This window comes from Callorhinchus milii, unplaced genomic scaffold (genome assembly GCF_018977255.1).
Source record: "Callorhinchus milii isolate IMCB2004 unplaced genomic scaffold, IMCB_Cmil_1.0 Scaffold3, whole genome shotgun sequence".
NCBI classification, from domain to species: Eukaryota; Metazoa; Chordata; class Chondrichthyes; order Chimaeriformes; family Callorhinchidae; genus Callorhinchus; species Callorhinchus milii.
Window position 1 is genome coordinate 43,737,106 of NW_024704744.1, and position 26,430 is coordinate 43,763,535.

The window sequence follows — 26,430 nt, forward strand, 5'->3', positions numbered from 1 at the left end:
TTATTTTATTATTAAATACCTCCAAATTTGGAAAGCCTCAGGAGATAGTGGAAACCTGCAACTGACTAGTTTATTTGATATCCAGCATCAATTAACTACCTCAATTGCAAGTTTCAAAAAAGTTTCAGAAACTTCTATGCAACATGTGTACAGCTTTCCAGAACATTAAAACTATATATTTTTTTAAAAACGTGTGAACATTTTGTGTCAGTTTACAAATTGTCCCCCTGTCTCTCAGCAAAGTACATTTTCTCAATTCATCCTCACCACCCAATATCACTACTATGGTAATTGACAGACACGGTTGACTTATGCAGAGTTTATATCTAGTTACTGAAAAAACAGAATAGTCTGCAATGGACTATCAGTTAATTATGATAATATCTGGATGTGCAGTCTGGAGAGAAAATCATGCACTACAATCAGTAATGTTATATACATGCAGGAGTGGTAGTAAAACAAGGTTCCATTTGTGGGCTGATGAAATTTGCCACATGTATCAATTTATTTGCATTAATACATGAGTCTTACTTGAAAATGTTAATTTGAAGGTTTTTTTTCTTCCAGTAACTGGATTAAAATGATAAAATAACAATTAAGCTTCTATCAAATGCTGAGTGAGATTTAGGGACGAAGTATGCTGATGGCGCAAAAATTATTTCCTCGGGGATTCTGTTACCTTTCTGCTTACCATCCTCCAAGGACACTACCTTTTCCTACATTGTTATTCATCAACATGTTCAGGCTGAAGTGTTTCAACATATAATAAAATGATACACCCATTTCTTGGTTCTTCCAGATCACTTTGTCATAGGCCAGCACACAAGGCAAAAAGAGAGAATGTTAATATTCATTGAGCTGAAAATAATTTCCCTTAACAAGATCAGCGTGAATGACTTTGGCCCCTCCAATTTCATCCCTGCAGAACACCCACCCTACCGCCCCCACGCCCCCATCAGAGCATCAATCTGCTTTTGAAATGAGTCTCACGCTAGAATACTTCGCAGCTCACAAGTGCTTTATCAATGGTGATAAAGAACGACTTTAGCAAACATAAACATACAACTTAATGACAGTCAGAGGCAGGGTGTCTGGTGAAAGCTCCAATCAGAAGCAAGGAACATCGCGCAGGAGGTGATGAGAGTGTGTAACTGAAGTATCAAAGTACAAATCGCTTGCATATAAACAATAGCATTAGTCATTTTACTTCCCCTATCGTCATACAGTTTTGTTGTTGTAAGTCTTTCTTTGTGCACTCCTTGCCCCTTAAAAGAAAGTAGTGCATTGTACACAGCCAAAGTGATATCTTAAAAACAATTGAATATTTTTGTTCAGGTTAGGGATGCATTTGTTTTCAAATGCTTGAAAGATTTGGTTGGAAGTGAATTCCTTATCCATCACAAGAAAGGATTCAACAGGTCTTTGTGGCCATAAACAGTTCCTCTTCCTCAGAGAACAGAGGAAAACTGAAATGCACTGTTGCTCTGGTGTTTATAATCATGGATCAACTACCAGCATATTTCTGACACCAGGAGTTCTACTCTGTTGAATGCAAACAAAAAAAAAAACTATGTTATGGGTGGTGACCTTTCAACTCATCGAGTTGAGTTGCTATGCCCCAAAATAGCGTTTTATAACTAATCAGCAATGACATTAATTAAAGCTATGCATGGACACATGGACTGAGATTCTGATGTTCCTTTGCTGCACGCTGCTACACTCTAAAGTGAACCACACTAGGGAATGGAAAATTACATTAACAGTGGCATTATAAAAGATCAAATGCAATGATGTAATTGCTCTCACCCAATTATATAGCTATCAAATCAATCTGGCCACAATGATAGGTTATTGGTGCATAACCATTTTTTTCAGTTCATGACCACATTGCAAATTAGAACAATTAAGTATTGTCTGTTTCAAAAACCTGGAGGCCATATAACCATAGCCAGGGAGTTATTATGCATTAGTCAGGTTTCTGATTGTCTGGGATGGCTACCCCTGTGCTCATTAGAGTACTCTCCAAAAGACCCCCTTTACTCAGTATGCTTTGCTTGATGATCAATGTCTTCCTGAAATAATTAATGCAATTTCATGCATTTTAATAAGTGTTTCTATCGAGTGGAGGATAGCAGGAAAGACAGAGAGAGAGACACACACAGTGAGTTTTAAATTCAGCTATTTGGTGTGTTGAGATTGGTCGGGGATTGGAGAAAGAGTGAGTATTAAATTCCGCTACTTAGTGAACTGTACAACTTTGGAGTTTCAAGATTCTTTCTTTCCTTGGCTGTTAAACTGTTACATTGGACAAGAACAAATTGAATTTATAAAGCAACCTTCACGTAGTGTAACATCTTGGAGCACTTTACAGGGACTGAGCAGCGATAGATGCTGAACAAGGAGAGAATGGCCAGTGCTAAGTATGAAATGACAATATGGGTAGAATTCTACACTTCTTTGCAATGGTATATTGGTAGCACAAAAAAAGAAACATTTTAGTAGTGCCCCAAGTAGAGTTCTGTTCCATTAATGGATTTTTATGCCATAGCATTATAGATTAGCACTTGGCAGCAAAGTAAGGGGAAGGACATCTTAATATATAAAAAGCTTTTAAAACCCCTTCTATCAGTCTGTAAAACAAACTACTCATGGAAGTGCTTATGAAATCAAGCGATACAATTTCATTAGTTTTTAAAATCGCGGGAATCAATCTTCGCAGCCTGCTGCTATCTGTTGCAATCCTTCAGAATAATCCTGGCAGCAAACAAAAAATTAAAAATGGATCACATTAATAAATTACTACATTTGAATGCAAAACAGAATGTGTTCCAAAACAGTGATACATCTCAAGGTTGCGATGACATTAACTAACTGCCTGAGTTTCGTTTTTCAAAGTTCATGACATCATCTCAGCCCCTTGATGTGCTGGTGCCTAATTTTCCTTTTATACATTAAGTGCCATAACAGGGTGCAGCTGGAGAAAAGTAACAAGGACATACACTTGTGAATTTGATCCTGTTACTGTCTGGAAAGACAAAGAAACTATACTGGGGTACCAACATGCAACTCACACATTTTCCAATGTGTGTTCCAGCAACTCTGGATTAACCAGTGAATCTTAACTCTGGAGATAAAGTTTTGTGTTTGACGAAAAGAGTTCCACCTACCGACACTATAAGGATTATTATTATTATTATTATTTTGGAGGCAGCAGAAGACATGGCGAGAGCTTTTTTTTTTAGGTGCAGCTATGATAGCTACAACAACAACTTGGATTTATATAGCGCCCTCCACGCCGGACGGCGTCTCACAGTGCTTCACAGTAACAGATCCCGGGGCTGAACCAGGGGGAGGGGGAGGAAGGTGACCAAAGGCGCGGTTGAAAAGAAAGGTCCTCAGTAGGGACCTGAAAGTAGGAAGAGAGGGAGCGAGGCAAAGGGAGTGAGGAAGGGAATTCCAGAGCCTCGGGGCATAGTGGCTGAAGGCACGGCCACCGAGGGTGGAGCGGAGGACTCAGGGGACGAGGAGGAGGCCAGACCCTGATCCAGGCACAAAATGATATCTGATGTAAGTACCAGCACTTTTGTGATAAATTAGTGAGTGCACACTATTTATCCTGTTTGTAATACAGAGCAGGGTTATTTTACAGTACGTGACAGCAGACTGAAGTCCTGTAAATGTTCAGTGATCACATCATAAATATAATTGTTCAATGACGTATGTGATCAGGAATCACTGACATAGGTCAGAGAAAAGTGAATTATAAATAGCAATGGTATACAGCTTATAACAAGTAATGTATCACAACTGATGCTCCTTACCTCTCTCCAACAAGGTCTGCTGAACAGTGATCAGTACTGACAGGCACTGTTGAGGATGGTTTCTACCAATGGCAAGCAGGCCAAAAAGGGGAAAGAACAAAATCCGATAGAACCATGCCTTTGTGTTACTTTTGCACAGTTCCTTTTATTAATCTTGCAGCAACAGCGATGAATCTTAAGAGCAGACCACCTATCTGATCACTAAGTTGGTACAATGATCCAAGAGACAAAGAGGGGCTGCAGAGAAAACAGAATATTGCAATGTTGCAATGATCCCAAATAGTTTTGTTGGTCTTGCAATCTGTGACGTCATCTGAATTGTACTGAAATCATGACACAAGCACCACTTCAGGGAAGGGTCAGTGACATGCCAAGTGCATTTGATGCACTGAAATATGATATAATTTGGAATATTTCTAATGGAATTTCTTACTGGAATCGTAACTCTTAAAACCACAGTAGCAGGAAAACTATAGCTCTGTCCATTTACCCCAATGTCAAGTAATACAAGTTATAATAATATTATATATTATAATAATCCCTCCAAAACCAAAAAAACAATAATAAATTGGTCATTTTCAATCTACAACTGTTTGTGGGACATTGCTATGCGTAATTGGCTGCCGCGTTCGCCCACAAATATACAGTCAATTCACTTTACAGTGTGTTCTGTGAAGCGCTTTGGGACGTCCTCCCGACGTGAAAAGCGCTATATCAAATGCAAGGATTATTGTTATTATTATTATTATTATTATAATAATCCTTGCATTTGATATAACACCTTATCACATCTTCGAGATGTCTCAAAGCGCTTCACAGAATATACTGCAAGGTGAATTGACTGTATATTTTGTGGGTGAAACACGGCAGCCAATTGCACACTACAGTGTACCATAAACAGTTGTGGATTGAATGAACAAATTATTATGGTTCGAGTGCTCTAACCACTACACTACAGGACTTAGTGTCCTGTATCATCTGAAAGAGACAGAATGCATTTATGAGTTATTCGAAGAATTAAATAATATTTAAATCTGCATTTTATTCCCTGTCGTCCCATTGTTATTTACAAGACCGTTGCCTGATTGATCCAGGGAATTTGGGGTTCACCATTTGAGATCGTAAATGTCTCTTTTTTAAGAACACAATGCAAAACAATTTACAACTGTGATGATACAGAGATATTGCAGGGAAAAATAAATCATCTATAATGCAGTTTGGATGATTAGGTTAATGTAAAACAGATAAAACCTGCTTCAATAAAACTGCTAAACTGAATGAGGTTAAACAATGAGCATACGGATCAAATATCCTTCATGAAATCTAGATCAAAAATCATTTCACAAAAACTAAATAAATTGGAGCTTCTCAGTCCTCTTACTCACAAGTCTAAACCTACAAACTTCAAGTGATTTCTCAGAGTGTGATGGCTATTAACACAAGAAACAGGAACATGGATACTGTCCTACTTATCTAACCATAATTTCTTTCCAGGTCTGAGTGACCTAAATATTTCCACGATTTAGACAGGACTGGTCTAACAGATGAAATTACACACTTTCTTAATGAATCTCTTTTTGGAAACGAACACCATTGTGCTAATAGCTTTTTCGAATAATGAGAACTTTTCTGTAAATGTGGAGCATTGATAAATAAAAATCACATATTATGCATGTTGTACAACATAGTTTTTGAGGGGTCACAAATGCCATTCAATAAATTACATACAATATATTTTTAAGAGTTCAAAGGGATTCTTTGATAATTATCTAAACAGTTGTTTCTTTATCTCTGAACTTGAAGATGTTTATTCAACCCAGGAATAACCGTGGGGTGTATTGCTGCATTAATACTGTATTGTTTTCACTTTCATTGGGCAAAAACAAATTCAGAATTTATTGGGTTTCATCAGTTAAGTGTACACAAGTACATAGAAACATATTTGCCATACAAAGAAATCAACTTTGTACCGTTGTTACTAAATCACCCTCTTATTGCTTTGATTCCATATTCCAGTTCATTCATCATATTCTTCACTGTAGGCAAAAAGTAAAGTACTGCAGATGTGGGAAATTTGGTATAAACACATAAGTCGCTGGAAACACGCAGCAGGTCAGGCAGCATTCATGGAGAGAGGAAAATGAGTCAGAACTGATGAAAGGTTATTGACCTGAAACATTAACTAATTTTCCTCTCTCCATGGATGCTGCCTGACCTGCTGCATGTTCCCAGCAACTTCTGTGTTTATACCATATACCTTTTACTGTATTCACTGCCCAGTATTTATTCAATTTCCTCTTGAATAAATCCACCCTGATTTCAGTATTGGACAGACCAACAAGTTAGAAGGTACACAATGTGTTCAATGGTGACATATAAAGAATCATCAGCTCAGGAAGTCCAAATTAGAAACATTGCATTATTTTAATATAGTCTGTCTGCATGATCATGAAGTTTGGGTCGCTCTCTGGAGAAATATCTCAACTTTGCTTGGAATCTCCTCCTGAAGCTGGGCCAAAATTGGGAATAGTGGACCTGTGCCTATATTCCTGCCACCTGTTATGCTGATTTCTTAATGTTGCAATTGTTTTTCATAGTATCAGAGAATATAATCATTGAATATTACTGAACAGAAACAGGCCATTCTGTCTATCAAGTCTGCACTAATGTTTTTTCCCCACATGAACATAGGAAAACAGGATGAAGGTCATTCAGCCTACCGAACCAGCTCCACCATTTTAGATCTTGGAAGATATTTTAATGCCAATGCCCTGCCCTTTCACTGTACCTCTTAAAATCTCTATTACCCAGGTATGCGTCTACCGTGCTTTCAAATATCCCAATTATTAATAATAATAAGCTTTGCATTTGATATAGTGCTTTATCACATCATCGAGATGTCTCAAAGTGCTTCACAGGATATACTGCAAAGTGTTTTTAATTGCGTATTTCATAGGCGAAATGCGGCATCCAGTTTGCGCACAGCAATGTCCCGTAAACAGCCATGGAATGAACAAAAAATTTTTTTTTTTAAATTGGGGTATTAGTGGCCAGAAGACTGGAAGAACCTCCCTTCTCTTTTCAAATAGTGCCGAACGATCTTTAACGTCCACCTGAAAAGCAGACGGGAACTTGAATTAATGTCTCATCTGAAGGATTGTTAATAATCAGATGGGTAATCCTTTCATTCAATATAGTGTCTTATGACATCAAGAAGTCTCAAAGTGCTTTACAGAAATTCCTGTGAAGGGTAGTGACAATGTATTTGTAGGTGACTGTGTAATTTTGCCTGTACAGGTTTCTGGGGAGAAGATTCTGGATCTTCGCAACGCTCTGTGTAAAATAAATGTATCCTAACCTCCTTTCTCGACATTTTTATTCTGATTTTAAGGTCCCTTGTACTGAATCCCCCAAACAAAGGGAAGAATCATATCTAGCCATCAATTCTGTCCATTATTTTAAATACCTCAATCAAATAATCTAATCTGACAATCTAGTCTGCTCTCTTCTATAACTTGTAATATTCCTAGTCTTCAAATATTTATAGAATTTTGTTTCAATAGAATCTACAAACTATGTTTTTTGACAGAGAATACCACATTTCAACCAATGTCTAATTCTTTTTGTGAATATCTTAAAGTTGTTTCCTTTAACTAACTCTCTAACCAATCTAAACTGACCAAGAAACTATCCGTTCCGGTTATTCTACTACAACCCTTCATAATCTCGAAAACCTTGAACAGATCACAGCACTATTTCATAACAGCACTAAACCTTTTCAGTTCTAATGAAAAAAGCTACAACTTCTAAAGTTTCTTCATAATAGAAACCCCTTTTCTTAGCATTTTACAACAACAACAAAATTACATGTCTATATTGCCTTTCACGTTGGGAGGACGTCCCAAAGACTTGGACAATCAGAGTTTTCGACCCAAGCTGGGGCTTGGGATCAGGGAGGGTGGAGAAAGCAGGGAGATGAAAAACATGGTTGAAGAGGAGGGTCTTCAGATGGGTCCTGAAGGAGGCAAGGCAGGGGATGAGGTGGAGCGACTGTGGGATGGAGTTCCAGAGGGGGGGGCAGAGTGGCAGAAGGCCCGCCCGCCAATGGTGGGGCAGCGAGGCAGGGATGTGAAGCTGGCCGGAAATTGCTGAGTGGAAGGAACGGGTAGGATGGTAGAGGGTTAGGAGATCGCAGAGGTGTGGGGGGGGATGTGGGGTGGGGAGTGGGCAAGATCATGGAGGGCTTTGAAGATGAGGACCAGGATCTTGAACTGTATCCTCTGTGTGATGGGAAGCCAGTCGAGTCAGGCGAGAATGGGGGTGATAGAATCATGGAGACTGGTGCCGAAGAGGACATGGGCCTGCGGAGTTCTGGATGATCTGCAGCCTGTGGAGGGAGGAGTTGTTAGGCCCACAAGCAAGGAGTTTTCAAAGTCGAGCCTCGATGTAATGAAGGCATGTATGAGGGTTTCGGCACCCTGCGGTGTGAGACAGTGTCAGAGCCGGGCGACCTTGTGGAGGTGGGGGAAGGCAGAACGGGTCATGGCGCAGATGCGGGGTAGAAAGGATAGTTGAGGGTCAAACAAGACCCCAAGATTCTGGACTGGCTTAGCAATGTGGAGTGTGCTGTCAGCGCCTCCACAGCTCAGGCACTGACAGCATCACCATCCACGGGCCTGAGGTGTGGAGGCGCTGACGGGAGCCAATCAGGAGAGCCTCGGTCTTGTTGACGTTCAACTGGAGAAAGTTAGCTCTCATCCAGGACTTGACGTCTGACAGATAATCTATCAGCACAGCAGTGGTCCTGGAGTCGAGGGTGGAGGCAGAGTTGGGTGTCATCGGCATTCATGTGGAGTTGACCCCATTTCTGCAGATGATGTCACCAAGAGGGAGCATACAGATATTGAAGAGGGGGGACCAAGGAAAGATCCCTGAGGAACGCTGCACGAGACAGTGCGGGGGCTAGTGGAGAAGCCATTTGTGGAGATGAAGTGGAGGCAGTGTGAGAGGTACAATCTGACCCAGTCAAGGACACAGCTGTGAAGGTTGAGGTGAGAGAGAGGTGGTGGATGAGGATAGAGTGGTCAACAGTGTTAAAGGAGGCCGAGGAGGCAGAGGGAGCCCTGCTCGCAGATGGACAGAATGTCTTTTATCACTTCGACCAGGGCTGTTTCTGTGCTGTGGGCGGCACAGAAACCTGATTGGAGGGGTTCATGTAGGGAGTGGCGGGAGAGAAAGGAGCGAAGCTGGGAAGCAACAACTCGTTCCAGGACCTCGGAGAGGAAAGGGAGGTTGGAGATCGGATGGTAGTTTGAGAGCAATGAATGGATCCAGGTACGTTTTTTTTAAGGATAAGAGCAATGATGGCTGTTTTTAATGGGGTGGGAACAATACCAGTGGATAGGCAGAGGCTTATGATGTCTGTGAGTAGAGGGGCAAGGAGGTGGAGCTGGGAGGTAAGGAGAGATAAGATTTTAGCTAACCTGTGCGTTAGTTTATCTGAAACCAGGAAAAGTGGCACTGGAAATAGATTCAATCCAAACAGAACATAAAATAAGTTGACAGAAAATGTTAGGCAATTGGTGATATTAATGAATAAAGTGTTGATAATGTAAAACAAAACAATAAGTATCATATGAGAGATTGAGAGCTGTGGTTGGATACAGGCCATTGGAGGCAGAACACAAATGAGACCAGAATTACCCCAATTTCAAAGTATTCAGTTTAAGAAACTATTTTTCACAAAGTCAGTAACATCTTCTTCAGTGAAAATATTAATATTTACAGTATTACTGTGGAAAGCATGAAGACAACATTCTGCAGCTTCTTCATTAATAACTGAAGTGATGCTTTCTTTGTTCAGCACTGTAAAAAAAGAAAAATCAAGATTACGCTGTGGCCTTTACGTCAATCACAAACTGAAAAACTGACTTCCTCTTTTATTGGGGTGAGGGGAAATCTTTTCATTTTATGCATCTTGATCTCCACACACAATCCTTTCTGTACTTTTGCAACTCCACTGATCTGCAGCAAGTGTACCTCCCTACCTCTAAATATGATACTGTGTTGCTAGTCCATATTTGATGGTTGAAGGAGTTTTGATTACTGAGGTGTATATGGTCACCTTGTTCAATTTTGGCTTGTACGTGTCACTTACAAAGCTGGCCCCAGAGAAATTCAGGTTTGTAATTCACCCACAACAATTGCTTAATCTAGTTTTATGATGTCTTTGAAAACAAAGTTACTGTTAGCAGTAAGGATGGCTGCTGTATTGAGTTCTCTTACACAGCATTTAATGTACAGCATTGGCAAGACCCCAGATTTCAGCAGTCGTACTATGAAGTTGAATCAGGATCATTAATCATTTAATATTATTAATCATAGTAATCCTTACATTTGGTGTAGTGCCTTTCACATCAGGAGAACATCCCAAAGCACTTCAATTCAGAAATATATTAAGGATTATAGATAATGGGGAGCAAGGAGAGGAATGAGTTTAGAGTAGATAACTCCAATGGGGGAGCAAGCACCTCGATAGTAACAATAGGCGAATGGTTCCTTTTGTGTAGTAAAGTGATTAAAGTGGCATCATTGCTGTCTCTGCTGCCAAGACGTATCCAAAGAAGTGCTTTTTGTAAGCATGTCCAGAAGCAGCAATGGTGAATACAAACAGTGCCACTACAGGCAGTAACAGATGTCTTTTCCAGCCATTGACAGGCTGAGGAACCTGCTTAAATAGGCCAGCACTGTGCTTGTGGTATGGCTCTTTCTCAAACTTTGAGGAAGTTGTGATGGCCAGGAACAAAATGGCACATGCCCAGAGCTTTGTGTTGTATAATAGGGCAGATTCCAAAGCAACAGCTGTGCCAGAGTATTGCAGAACAACTTCTGTTAAAAAGGCAATGCTAGTGTTTTCTCACATTTTAGTCTAGACTATCAACAGCAGCTTTACTATTAAATCAAATAAAGCGTTCTGTCAAAATAACTTGACGTGTTTAGCAGAGCAGAGAGTAAGTAAAACTCACATAAGTCTGACTTGTATAAATCGTATAATTGCCTAAGTCGTACATCTGCCGAAGTCCCGCCCAAGTCCCGTTCTATGCAAGTTTGACATAACTCATACTTTGCGTAAGTCATATTAAATGTATGGACCCAACTGATACGACATATGTGAGGTTTACTGCAATCAGGCAAAAATATTAAAATCATTTTTAAACAAAAATATTTTTAATCCTAATGAATAACAGGGAAAAGAAGCATCGTTGTTTGAATACTGTAGTCACTATACAGTATTTCTGTCTGTGACTATTATTGCTTAGGCAGTGTAGGTAACATGTGCCTCTGTTGGCTTTTCTGGTGACTGCATAACTAACACATACAGAAGTTCAACTGTCACCAAAGCAGCTGGTTACAAATGCTCCTTTGACAACACAAATCCTTCTTTACAATTTCCTGAATGTCTGTTTGCTGCATCACTGAAAACAGTGTTAATGTGTTGAACAAACAATGTACTATATTTTTTAATGTTAAGATCATATCAAATATAGATACAAATACTTAGCAAATATTTGAAAAAAATATGGTTGCTTCCACGTATTTTATCTTCCTAAATTCAAAAACAATTAAAATTTAGAAACATACCTATTAATATGCATAAAAATTGTGTTTTTCTAGCCAATTTATTTTTTTAAAATTGCAATGTTATAAAAAAAGCTGTCAAAATAGTTGTAACTATCCCCCCACCCAAAAAGAAAATGTCATTCTAAGCACAAATTAATTTATTAAAATTAAATCTCTTTGTCTACAGGCACCAAACTGCAATATGGTAAAAACATGAAAATACTGTCCACAGAGATTGCTTAGTTTTATTTATTACATCCTACTTCGCAACAGATTTGCTTCATAATGCCATATTATCCTGAACAGTTCAGATTACTCTCTCTCCAGGAGTGCCCGATATGTAATCTCTGCAACATGCATAGCGCGAGATCAACATTTAGTGGAACGTGAGCTGTGTTTTAATGACTGGAAAGTTACACAATCGGGGTTTGGCACCATCTTTGCACTTGTTCCAAGCTAGCAACATCTGAACAGGCAGATTCTTGGTCACTGAGTTTATAATGATTGTCCAGTGCAACTAAATGTGAACAAAACAAGCTGCAGACAAATGAGGAAATCTTAATTGCAATCACACAATTTCCATATGAAATTTTTTAAAAAAAAATCATCTCTGGATTTCTGTTTATAGACACTTTTCCCCATTTTCAGACTTAAAAATCATACTTTCCAAAAAACATTAAAAAGTTAAACATTTTCCAACCTTTTTTTAAGAACCCAAAAGACCAAAACAAACTTCCAATGAAACAGCATCGTTAACACTGCAAACTCATTCTAAAATACAAGACTCAAACAGGAAAAACAAATCTCACCAAATAAAGCATGCTTTGATGATAAAAGAGTTGCAAATTGATGGATTAAAAAAAAGCTTTAAGGAAATATCAATGAAATGGATACTCACATGTTTTTAAATCAAAAAATGGAACCAATGAAACCCCCCAAAAAATCCAGCACTGCATCCTAGGTCCCTTTTGAATAATTAAAAAAAATATAGGCAAATTTGGTCACAGATCACATTCATAGATATTAAAATCCAGATGTCAAAAAATCTTCTTTCATTTGCACGTATTATTTCTGAATCTGGTTGCACACTTGCAGAAGTCAAAAAGAGTTAATTTTACACTGCCAGCAAACATACTTTGTGGTAAGAGGAGGGAGAGTTAGCAAAAAAAAACAGACCTCCCATTTGATGCCCATAAAACAAGACAGCAACATTCTGCCAGCATCTTTATGCCATATTCTGCATTCCCAAGATGAAGTAAGATTACAAAACTGGTTGTGCATTTTTGGTTATATTTCACTCACCGATCATTCATATAAATCCTGTGTGTCTTTCATGTGGGGGGTTTCCTCAGTTTCCTTTTTTTTAATACAGTAGGACTGCTTGCTGCCCCTTGGAATTATAGTACACTCACTGAAAGAAAACCAGACTGCTTTTGCTCCTTACACATAGTCTTGCTTTCAGTTTTTTAATTGAAACATTTATAAGCCATATGAGATTATGTGTATTTTATTAAAAAAACTGTTCCATGTATTTTCCTATTAACTGTTGGGGAAATATTTGAACTGTGGTCTCACCCGGTAAAACAAATACTTAAATGCCAAAACAGAAGTAAGTCATAATTTCCAAGATGCTTAAAAAAAGTTCATTGTGAGTAGTTCCTGTAAAAAAATGACAGCTGAGGGGAGGGGAAATTAGAAATAGTTTTAGAAAAACAATGCAAAAGCCTTTTGTATGCTTTTAGCGATAACCTCACCTCCTCCATTACAATGTCCACTATTCGAGCAGAAATTTACAATTATTGTAGGATCTATAATCCTTTCTCAGGCACAATAAATTCCTTTAGGATTATGTGAAATGCACACAATTATATAGAGCAGGCTGCTTCTCGTAATGTGCAAATGACAGGCACTAACCTGGTTATTCCAGGCTGACTAAACTAATTTGCTTGTGGTGGGAAATAGGAGGGTGATAGAATGCAAAGCTTCTAATAAAATCATTATCCACCCTAACTGAAATTACAGATTTGTAGCCATTTACACAATTTTAACTGGAAATCCAATAATATTTTACTAGTACACTCATGACTTATAGAATGCTAGAGCTAATTGTGTGAAACACCNTTTTTTTACTCCCAGCAGCTTCCCCCCTGCTGCCTTATCAATGCTGAAAGTGCTCAATTGCAGCCTAAAGGTTTCAAATGACCAAAGTAACCTACTGTGACGGGCTGCAGGGGGTCAATTAGCACCTTTCAAACTGTCTTGGCAATATAGACATCTGACAGATTGATGTCTGTTAAAGCACTATGTTTTTGATTCAAACATTTAACTTTTAATATTTGTAACGGGTGTATTTGCATACCCTGCCCGTTCAAAGTATTTTTGTGAATAAAAGACCCAATTCTGCTAATATATTTTAATGAAACATTAAGTAATTGTAAAATGCATTATCTTTACTGTTTCAATATATTGTGCCAAAGATGAAGCAGTAATGTGATCGTACCACCATCTCCTTCTACATTCTTCCATTGATTTATGGCTATTTCACAAATAAATTCACTGTGCACTGTATAACGTCAAATATCCCAAAAGTTTATTGTAATACTAGACTAGAAAACAATCTCTTTATAAAATATTCAAGCTGAATATCTTGAGAATAAAATATTTCTGTACAGAATACACTGTGTTATTCCAAGCTTTAATATTTTATATCAACACAGCATATTTCACTGATGAACTGAGTTAGGCACAGGTCCACAGCCTGCAAAGATGAATATTCTTACCAAAACAAATCCTTGAGTTTGCGTTGGTCAACGGTTTGCAGGTTGTTGAAAAATATGTTTCCGAGGCCACTTTATTACTGGTAAAGCATGAAATTAAACCACCAATACATTAGTCCTGAAAAGGGTATGGAATTAATATTATTCAGTGTGGGATTTTTAATTGTTCCAGGACTTCAGATTGCAATCTGTAACACCAAATTTGCAGCACTGTGTAATGCACCTCCAAAGGCACAGCAAGCAACATAATCAGCACTGTTCACAGACACCCTGAGAAGAGACTTCTCTTTTGGCCACTTTTGTGACTACAATGCATCTAAACATTGAACTAATCATATTTAATTAAAATATTCTGAGAGTATTTGCCAGTCGCGATTAAAAACAAATCAGAAATTAACTGCAGTTCTAGTTATATTTTCTGAAACTCATGCTGCTCTTTAACTGTCAATTTTCCAACCTGCCTCTTATTTGTTTGCGCTTCAATATATATTTCTGGTGACTGTTAAGTCATTCAAAGGATTTATTACCGCTGCAATAACTATACTTGGATTATAAGTACTTTACCAGCCTCAGTCAGAAAACAGCTGCTGAACGAATGCAACATAAAGGTATACTATGAAGGAAAAAAATATTTGAACAGTGTTGATCACTCAAGCTACATATTGACAATATTGTTTCAAAATGAAAAGCTGCTACATTAAGTTTCAACAGTGAATTATAGAAAATACCTCAAACTCACTTTTTTTCTTTTTATATTGTTAAGCCTGTGAATATTAGGAATGAGCATTCTTACTTTGTAAGATCTGCTATGCAAAAGCATATGATTTTATAATCAAACTACTGATTTCCAAAACACCGTGAGTTAGTTGTATCAGAGAAACTAATTTGTTGGAAAAGAAAACTTCGCTATCAAATTCAACAGATGAAAATTTGTAATCATGTTGCCAATCCATAAACTAACAAAATACAAATCCTGCAACATGTCAACACTTCTCTTTCTAATTATTCCCACTGGTGAACATAAAAACAAAGAAATGAACTTTTTTCAACCCGATAAGTACTTTTCCTACTAACTCTTGAATCATCGTGGACATAATAATTCTAGTTTCCTAGACTTGTCACATAAAAATTCTATTTTTGTAAGACATTCTATTTGAATTTACAAATACTGCATTTGACAATTCTTTTTGTAGGGAGGGAAGTATTCTGGTTTTGTTAGTGGAACTGCTGGTGTCTCTGAAATCAATCCAGCTAGAAGTATTAAATATTTATTTGGTTACACTGGAAAAGATAAACTGTAATCCAATGCCGATACTTGACAGCTTCCTATCATAATTATTTTGTTGGGGGGCAGGAACAGGGTTACCTGCTACCACATTTCTCATCTAAATTTCGCAATCTGAACATGAATTATAAATGGTCATTGGCTGAAGTCAACAATGTTTTGCCACTGTTAGCACAATATTTCAAGGAGGAATAGTTCATTGACACAAGCCATTTTGAGGAATCATGTGAGAGGGGGAGTAACAGATTTCATCGGACCGTCTTTATATGAAAAGCTGAAATCTGGAAAAGTCAAACTCTCTTCCTGTGTCTCACACTAACCTTGGGAGAAAGCTGAAATGTCCTCTTTACCTTCATTCCCAGAAAAGGGAAAGGTGCAAACTGAAAGGTACCACTATAGCTATGGAATAGAATGGAAACAATAATCCATACTGCCAACTCTAACGGAAAAAAGCTAGATTAAACAACTTGAGGTTGAGAATACATGGAAAACACACAAACTAAGTATACTCACATCATATTGTTAAAGGAAACAAAGCTCCCTATTCAATTAAATTCTACAAGAATTACTAACAACCCAAAATATGTTGAGACAGTAACATTTTCTGTGCCATTCTTGGCAGAAGAACTTAGTGTTTCCAAACATCTTATTCAAATACCCAAAGAATATCAACCATTTGGATACAAAATTAAAGTTACCGATCTACCTGCGAGAAATTAGAAACCTTTGTAAATTGGACAGAATGAACAATTCTAGAAAAAAGGAATTAGCATCATTTTCTTGGGAAAGATGCAGGCTTTCAAAAGGATAGACATGGACTCCAAACTATTGTACGTCCAAGCCATACATGGAGAGGATGGAATTTCCCCTCAACAAAAATTGGAAGAGAGATTTAAATGAAGAATTATGAACAATAATGAACTGGAATGAAGAGCCATTATTAGCCAATTAAACATCAATTAAATAAATTATACGTCATAAGTATCACAAATTAGCACATTGTATATATTTAAATAATAATAATATTTGCATTATATACTGTCTTATTATATTGTCAAAATGTCTCAAAATGATTCACAGGATTTAGTGTAAAGTGTAATGACTGTGTATTGGTCGGTGAACACAGTAGCCAATTTGCACACAGCCCCCTCCCATAAATAGAAATCAAATGTATAATCATTTTTATCTGAGAGATTGTTGGTCAGGACATGAGGAGAAACTCCCTTCTAGTTTGGAAGCAGTACCATATTTAACATCCACCTGAACAGACAGACACAACCTTGTCTCATCAGAAGGATGAATAAAATCTTAAATGTGGCATGGAGTAGATCATCCTCAATGGCATAAATAAAGCATTCAAGATATTCTCACTATGATGTTCAAATAAAATGGAAAAACTAATTTCATTAGGGCATAAAGGATAAAAGATGGGAATAATACATAGCTATGGTATTTAAGAAATTACAGTAGATCATGTTCTAATCTCTGGAGTTCTACTGCTAGACTGAATAGATATACGTTTTTTAAAATTGTATTAATAACTTAGACCTGAATGAATAGAGCTGATATGAGCCTCATTTAAAACACAAGACATTCATTAAAGACACACATTCAAATTTGCCCTATGAAACACGATTGCATCACCATATATTTTCACCCATTTCTTTTTTTGAAAGTTCTACAAGATTATATGATTGGTTCAAAGGAAGAAGGCCCATTGGCTCATTTGATCTCATCGCTCCAGAATACCCACCCTATCATCCTCCTGTCATATCATCAAGTTGATTTTAAATGAGTCCAGTGTCCTGACTACAACCATCCTTCCTGGCAATCTGTTCCACTACAATCTACCTCTTATGGCTCTCAAAGCCCTTTCTCTCTAGCCATGATGAGCCCCTTTTCCAACAGCTTGGTCTCCACTCTGAATGGTGGCATGGTATCTATAGCATCCACCTGAACAAAACCTCGATTTAACTTTGATCTCATTTGAAGGATGGCACCTCTGATAATTCAGCATTCACCCAATACCATACCAGAATATAGACTAAATTCAAATCAGAAAGTGAGGTTTGAACTCACAACCTTCTGATCCAGACACACAAGTGCTAACAATAAAGCTAAATGGCCACTTGGTAATGACAAATTTGCAGTTTTGTGTATATGACGGGATGATGAAATATCAACCCATACTGCCTAGTGCACACCATTGCTCTTGGACCGTTACAACATCTCAAGTTGTGTGCTGAAGCCAGATGTCCGTTCAATAGCTGATGAGAAAACTCTGAGGCCTGGGATGGCAGCTGCTGAGTGGCATTACCTGGAATTCAGGTTTGTGAATACATGTTCATATATCCAGGGCTTTTTTTGCAGAGGTAAGCAGCTACTGCTCAAGCTCTGCACCTCCACCTGGTGAAGAAACCCTCGCTCAATCAGTAGGGATACGTGTCCAAGCTGTTCGCAGCAGAAGGGTGACAATGCTGCATTGCATTTCATGATGAGCTGTACAGAAAGCTCATAGGTAGTTCCTGGTGCCTGCCATTCACCTAGTGAGGGCTCAAACCGTCTGCTTTGTCAGGTATCAAATGATGGAATCTTTGACTCTGGCCACCTGTGCCTAACATCCTCCAGAATTAGGCAAGCAGGATGCACGCTCCGGGGAGAGAGTGCACATTCCATTGCAGAGACAGGAAAAAAATCCATATGTAGGTGGCATACATTTATGGAACTCTTTGTATGGTTACATAATTGTAAGCACGTTTATGTGTTTTGCCATGTGTGAGACACCCAGCTGACCAAAAAAAAAAACTTCATTTTACTCAGGATATTTGTAGCCATCAAAGAGAAAAGCTTTTCTTTCCATCAGTCTACACTGAGTAGCAGGCAAGTCTTGGAAGGTGAAAGGACAACGTTCTAACCTTATGACACCAGTAGTTTAAAAGATCAAAGTTAACACCTCTAATTATAACTAAATGCTTAGCTTTCTTTAAACCATTCATTCATGAGCTTGTTCTGAGCATGCAATACATTAAGAGTGGAATGATACAGTAGACGTTATGCTGACCTTTCCCATATATGTATTGGTAAACAGTAGGGAATCACAGCTACTACGGATGTTGGAGGCATTTTGTACCAAAACAAGTTCAACTTTGCTCACACTTTAACAAAACCTGTTCTTTAAAAGCAAAAAATAAGAATGAGCAGCCCACACAGATTATGTTTTTCCAACCACAATAACAATATAAGATCAATATATATTTTTTGAAAACCTAAAACCAGAATATGACAGATCAAATTAACAATAAAACCAGCAGTAGCACTGCAATTTCACCAGAAGAAAATCATGGACGCGGTAACTGAAATAAAATGTCTATAAGTTCATGCATTTTGAATTACAAATTGAGATCAAGACACCTAGTTAGGTTAATCAATTGTTTACATTGTGTGTGTATGTATATATGTATTTCATAATTAAATTGCTATCAACATAGACTTGCCACTTTAATCAATAATTTATATATTTAAAAATCCAACTTCAAAGTAATAATATATATTTTACAGAAGTGGTAAACACCTCGATATGATATAATGATCTTCAACAATAGCTTAAAATTATGTTGTGTAGTTCTTGTGACGGTATTATAACTGGGTTGTAGACTAATACGGCGAATGATCGATCACTAAATGTATTCACTGGATAGAGGTGCACTCTGAAAATTGTATAAGAAGACAATTTTAATCTTATTAAAGCATATACTTGAACAAGTGAAAAACCTTTTTCAATAATACTCTGATGGTAAATCATTATTGGAAAGGACACAGCTCATTAGGGAATCTTCTCTAAGAAATCCTCAACTGCTTGTTGCACGTTTGATATAACTGATATAGGGATAGAAGTCTTTGTCAAGTGCGAGCTGTGTTCACTTTAAAAATTATCAAGGATCATTTTAGGCATTTTAGATTATACAGAATTCCACACCATGTGGGCAAAGAACCATTTTTCATCAGGAAAATTTATTTTGTACCTAAACTATAGTAACTTTTGAAAACCTTTTAAAAGTTTACTTGAAACAAACTGTAAATCAAGGTCCATATATATATATATAATAATTTCCACAAGTATTAAACATGTTCAGATACAATGGCACAAGTCTATACAAATTAATATTTACTCTTAAGCAAAAGTTTATTTGTTTTTAAACGGACCATAACACATTTCTTGCAGTTTTTCATAAATTAAGCAGATTACTCTTTTACTCCTGCTAAAGATCCCACAAAATAGTTGTAATATCGAAGTAAGTATCTTACCCATTTCTACCCTGTGCACGATTTACAGTTAGGCTTATACAGGATGATTACAGGTTTGTGTAATCTATTCATTTGTGTAATCTATTAACCATTCTAGTGTCTAAAATATTTCCACATATTTTTTAAATGGTCACACTGTATAATTACAGTAGACTTACACAGAAAAGAATCATATTCAGTGTGTCATCCTCAAATAAGTACAAAGATGGTGCTAATGTGGTAATGTTTCTGCAACTTTAATAAAAAAACTGTAACGTTGACATAATATAACAACAACAACAAAATTACATTTGTATAGCGCCTTTCACGTTGGGAGGTCGTATAACATTAGCAATTGCAATCAAACATACGGATTAAAATCCAACTTAAAGCTTTGGTTAAGTGTAGCCTTGTGCTAGCAGAGTTTTAAAGAATATAAAAGCTGAAAGTATAAAATGAACTCCCCGTGCTAATAAATATAACTCCTAAATTCTATCTTTGTACCCAAAAACTTCTACTTGACTACACAAAGAGTATTAGAAATATTAATAAAATGATTACCTACTTGCAAGCTATTTTGGTTTTTCTCAGTTTGATCTACCAACACGGTGAATATAATACTGTGTTCATAAAGATTGCTACATAACCCAGTTAAGAAGATCTATAACAGCTTGCAGACAACAGTACTGTATGAAAAGGTTGCTAGTGCATATATAAAAGGATGAAGAATTTATTTCAGTTGTGACTTGAACTACCTGCCTGGAACTACTTACCTGGGAGTCACCAGCAATGAGAAAATATCACTTTCATCAACATCAAGAGAACAGCAACAACCATAGTAACTGAGTCTTAACAACGGCTCTACTGCACAGCACTCCACTCTGCGTGAAAAAGACTGGCGCACCAATGACTCTCTTAAAAGGTAAGTTTATTTTAAAATAGTGACAAAGTAACGTGAAACTGGAACACATACATTGTACACTGTACAGGAAGTGTTCCCTGTGAAGACCAGCAAGTCAGATTTTCTCTTTGACTTGTGGATTTAAAATGGTGCGTAAAACACTTTTTATACAGTATCACGTATTTACACCTTGGACTGAATTGTTCGGTCTACTGAACAATACTTACAATATATGGATTTTACCTACAATATTTTATTTCCATACATGGTCACATAATATTGCGATGCAAATGTAAACCCATACTGCTGATATTTTAACCACACCTCAAGCTGCCAAGTATTTGTTTTCGGCCCCACATTCCCATGGCAACCTTGGAAGTATGAACAACCTCCATAACATGCATCTTACAGCAAATCTTACAGTCTGCTTTTTTTAAAAAAATCCAACATTTGAAAGACTCATGCCTTTGTTTTAAGCGGAATAAATTGGAAACGTATTTGTAATAACCCATTGGATATAACATTAGTAAAATAGGCAGATCGGTCATAAAACTACAGATGAAGCATTAGAAAGAAACTACAGGAGCAGACAGGTGGGAAGACAGAGAATGCAGAATGCCTTCTAGAGTATTACAATTTGTTACTGTAAATGAGGCATTTTCTCCCCCAATATATTGAAGCATTCACTACTCAAAGTGCTTTTAACTAAGAAATGATTGATAAAATATACTTTTTGTGTTTTGGAAAGTTCAGGGAAACAGAGTTAATACAGGAATGATCTTGCAGAGGGCAATCAATCAAGATATGGCTTCAATCTCTCTTGACCATTGATTGCACAACTGTTCTAAGCTAAGACTCCCCTTGGTGGAAAGATAAAGGGTTAACCTGTTCATAAATTGTCCTAGTATTCTGAATGCCTTGCACTTACTCTATTTGTTAGAGAACCGCTTTAAATTCCTCTGGAAAAATATGGAAACAATTCATCAATCAACAGATCTATTGATCACTTCTGTATTTTTCCTTCACAGGAATGTTAACAATAATACAAGCTATTTCCCAGTGCACCGTTAATAGTAACACAAAGTTCTAGTAACTGCTTTAGTTTTATTCAAAATTCTCTCAAATGACCTCTGATGTATGACATTACTGTACCAAAAAGAAAGTGCAGGTTTTACTAGATTTAAAGTACATTTAACGTTTTCTATTATATTTATACCAAACATGAGTCACTGGCTTTTTCTTTGAACCTGCATTTTTGCATCATTACCTTTTAATTGCTGTATTTTTCAGAAATGTTTTGATCCTTCAATGCATTCCGCACAATATATTAGTCACATTTGTAAAACGCTCATCTAAAATAAAAATATGCTCTTCAAAAAAAATTGCTGCGTTTGGTATCACCTTAATAATTCTTTAATATTACAGATCTTTTGTGTATTTTTTTTTAAAAAGTTGCGAATCAGGTCATTGAGACTGGACATTGAAATATTAAAATAAGTGTTTAAATATCTAAAACTACAAAACAGGCATTTCCTACATTTTTTTTAAAATGGTAGAACAATGTGAAATAATAATGAAATGTCACTTGAGTTTTCTAAAAATGTCAAAAAAAAAATGAACTTACAGTGTATTGTTCATTTATGGGAAAATGTATGCTGACCACTGTTATTTCAAGACTGATGATCAGAAAAGGCAGCGAAGAGTGAGTGTTGATGCAGCCCAGAGTTCAATCCTTTTCAGAAAAAAAGAACAGTTCTGTTTAAAATAAGTCACAAGCTATGAACCCAATTGCAAATAGCAAACGTGCACTCAATGCAGGACAAGTGACATGGCATTGTGCTTATTTGCTGTTAGATAATATTTTATTTGATGTGATACATTTGCTTTGACCGTCCTCACGTTATTGCAGGGCTATACATAATGCCTTAGTCGTCAGGAAAAACAGGTTTGTCTCATGTGCGAGGTTGTGCACGTAAACGGGCAGCAATGTTGTGCAGAGAGTCGCCTTACGCTAAAATGAGCAAACGGGAAAGACACAGTGGGGGGAATGAAAACAAACCGAAATCTGTCACAGCAACAAATGCATTGGAAGAAAATCGGAGACGGTTTTTCCAATTTAACGAAAGACTAAACAAAGCCCCGACAAACTGTGCTGCTAATGCACAATTGTGCTGCTAATGCACACTGTGGTCAGGGCTCGGCGGGATTCACGGCAAAACCGACGAGATAGTTTCCTTCCGACTTGTGTAAAATAAATAGATGGAGCAAATGCCCTCGGCACAGGGTGTGCAGAACTTGCTATTCGTTCTTGTGCTGAGCTGAGCGTCGCCACTGTTTGTTTTGCCTTCTTGGGCTAAAAGGGAAACCGATGGGATTGTTATCCGCCTCCAAACCCGCACCTTAGCTTCTGTTTTGGTCAAAAGAATAACTCCTGACTCGGAAAACCGAGGTCGATTAGAGCGGAGCAGAAATAATAAATACCAGCAACACGTCCCCGGGTGCGAGTGGGTGTGTGTGAGAGAGAGAGAGGGAGAGAGAGAGCCGCAGCTTCAGGTTGTGTTTTGACAGCAGCAGATCGTCAATAACAGATTGGCAGATCGCACGAGTTCTTAACTCTGCACCAACTCTTAACACAAAACATCCAACCACTGCCTCCCCCCCCCCCCCCCCGCACCCCTTCTGCAATTTATAAACATTTCTGGGGATTGGTGAGGACAAAGGACATTCGTGATAAAGGATGAAGGTCAAAACGAAAACATTCAGCAGAATCATTCTCAAACCATCGCCACACTGCAGGGAAATGATCTCCCCCGAGTATCACAGCTCCCACCGGCCACACACCGTGTGTCCGGGCGCTTTCCTGGCCAATGGCAACCACCACTGTCGATTCGCAATGAGACACTATCGAACGATACGCAATTTATCCCAAGACATTCACTGGGCCACGATTCCCCCCTCCACATCCCCCCCCGAGATGCAGAGGAAAACGTGACTGAGAGCTGACAACTCATCTCCACGAGAATCCAGACCAAGGACCACATCATCATCATCACCACCACCACCACCACTATTATTATTATTATTATCATTAGTATTATTCCTTGCGAGTGTAATGAAACCACGCTGCCGGGAACATAACTGTTAAGTACGTGTCGTTAATGTGAAATCCAACCTGTGGGTTTACTTAAGTATCGAATTCAAAAGGACTTGTCATGACAGACAGCGAGAAAACTAATGGACAGCAGCCCATTGGGCTTACAGTGTGAGCTGGTTACTGTACCCTGTGTGTGTGTGTGTGTGTGTGTGTGTGTAGTAAGACTATCCTCCTCCTCGCACATCAGATATAAACAGTAAATACACGTGGACCTCTGCAATACAATAACCACAGCCTGGAAAACCTCCCTCACAAACTGAGCGTTACTCACACACACAAAACATCCCTTTTGCACTGGAGGGAACTAAGTCGGATTTAAAGCAAAGTCGTGGACCACAGGCACAGCTCACTGTGACTCCTCGCCATCCCTCTGCACTGCACTGCACTACACTGCACTGCAGCATCACACAATAATAATCCCCATCAAACTTCTCCCACTCGCATTTATTCTCAACTACGTTTGCTTTTTTTTAAAAAAAACACACACACACACACACACGCGGTGGGTAACACTTCCCGATGTGTGTGTGTGTTTTTTTAAAAAAAATCTTAACACACACACATACACACACACACGCGGTATTTTGTATTTTCCGCACAGTTTAATAGATTTTTTTCACCTGAAACGAAAGTTCGTATTTGCACCATCGCAGACACTTCTTACATTAATATCTTGAGGGAGGGGGTGGGAGGAGGAGAGCAGCAACGCGGTGCTTATTTTTTTTTGGGTGGTGGGGGGTGGGGGGGTGGAAAAAAAGAACAACTTACGTTCTCAACACAACTCCCAGTTTCTTTCGCTCAAATCGTCCTCCTGGATACAGTCAAGTTGTCGGGATCTTCCTTGGAGCGGGGGAGTAAGTGTGGGTGTTGTGGAGGTGTGTGTGTGTGTGTGTGGAGGTGTGGGTGTGGAGGTGTATGGGGGTGTGTGTTTGGGTTTGGGTGTGGAGGTGTGTGTGTGTATGGAGGTGTGTGTGTGTGTGTGTATGGAGGTGTGTGTGTGTGTGTGTGTATGGAGGTGTGTGTGTGTGGGTGGAGGTGTGTGTGGGTGTGGAGGTGTGTGTGGGTGTGGAGGTGTGTGTGTGGGTGTGTGGGGGGTGTGTGGGTGTGTGAGGGGTGTGTGTGTGTGAGGGTGTGTGGGTGTGTGTGTGGGGTGTGTGGTGTGTGAGGGGTGTGAGGGGTGTGTGAGGGTGTGTGTGTGAGGGGTGTGTGTGAGGGTGTGTGAGGGGTGTGTGGGGTGTGTGTGTGTGGGTGTGTGGTGTGGGGGTGTGTGGGTGTGTGGGGGGTGTGGGGTGTGTGTGTGGGGGGTGTGTGAGGGGTGTGTGTGAGGGTGTGTGAGGGGTGTGTGGGGTGTGTGTGTGTGTGGGTGTGTGTGTGGGGGGGTGTGAGGGGTGGGGTGGGGATTGGAAGAGAAAACTCTTGTTTTTGTTGTGCGTGTCTTTAGTTGCGAGGGTTTGTGGGGCTGTGTGTGTGTGTGTGAGAGAGTGTGTGTTTTTGGAGTGTATAGTGGTGTGTATCTGTGTGTGTGAGGGGGTTGGTCCCAGTCTCTGCTCCCCTCTCCCCCTCTCTCTCCCTCTCCCCCTCTTTCTCCCTCTCCCCCTCTCCCCCCTCTCTCCCTCTCCCCCCTCTCTCCCTCTCCCCTTCTCCCTCTGTGTGTCTCCTCAGCTCCGACTCCAAACTTCCCCCTCTCCGGCGCCGCGCTCACTCCCTGCAAACAAACTACCCCAACACCACAGAGAGAGAGAGAGAGAAACCCACCCGCCCTTTCCTCTGCTTAAAAACAAACAAACACGCAGTTACTTATATTATTCTGCATAACACACGCAATCAGTGACTTTGCAAAGGGTTTGTGTGTTGCAGACACAAGCTATAAAGATTATTTTTTTTTGGGGGGGATATATTTTGCAGGAGAGACATTGCCATTTAATACATGTGGCTGTGGGAGGTTGGCCTCACAACACACAGCACAGCAGGAATACTGGAGGATCAGACCTACCTCTGCTATATGCACAGCTCCTCTAGGCTTTGACCATGTGCTCGCCTCTAACCCCCATTGCACTATAACCTGCAGAGGGTTGGGTCTATCTCTTCCCCCCCCACCACCCACCACCACCTCTCGCCCACTTTCTATTGCACTCAACGAATGTGCAATTGCCTTCTCCCTGCAAAACACCCCTACACCCCCACACATGTGATGATAAGAAGAAGAATCATTGCATTTAGTACAGCGCCTTATCAGGTTGTCAGGACGTTTCCCAACGCTTCACAGGATGCACTGTAAACAAGAACAACAACAACAGCAAAATGGCATTTGTGCAGCGCCTTTCATGTCGGGAGGACGTGCCAAGGCGCTGGACAGTCAGTGTTTCGGACCTGAGCGGGGGTCGGGATCGGGGTGGGTGGACGGCATGATGGGGGGAAGGAGGGTCGAAGAGGAGGGTCTTGAGATGGGTATTGAAGGAGGCAAGTTAGGAGGTGAGGTGGAGGGACTGCGGGAATGGAGTTCCAGTGGGTGGGGTTAGAGAAGGCCTGCTGCAAATAGTGGGGTGGGCGAGGTGGGGGATGTGAAGCAGGCCAGTGCCCACTGAGCG

The 26,430-nt window shown here is 39.1% G+C and overlaps 1 protein-coding gene across 9 annotated transcripts in view; it reads right to left on the minus strand.

Annotated features, from left to right (window-relative positions):
* Nucleotides 1-25,891, minus strand: part of eya4 (EYA transcriptional coactivator and phosphatase 4) — a 209,906-nt gene extending 184,015 nt beyond the window's left edge. For 7 of the 9 annotated variants that reach the window (XM_042332967.1, XM_042332970.1, XM_042332969.1 and 4 more), the window contains exon 1: nt 24,611-24,751. The gene's annotated coding sequence lies outside the window, so the exon portion shown is untranslated. Of the gene's footprint in view, nt 1-22,312; nt 22,411-24,610; nt 24,752-25,835 lie in introns of those variants that run through there. The other 2 variants (XM_007903513.2, XM_007903527.2) reach the window with 2 other exon arrangements.
* Between the last annotated feature and the right edge of the window lie 539 nt (nt 25,892-26,430).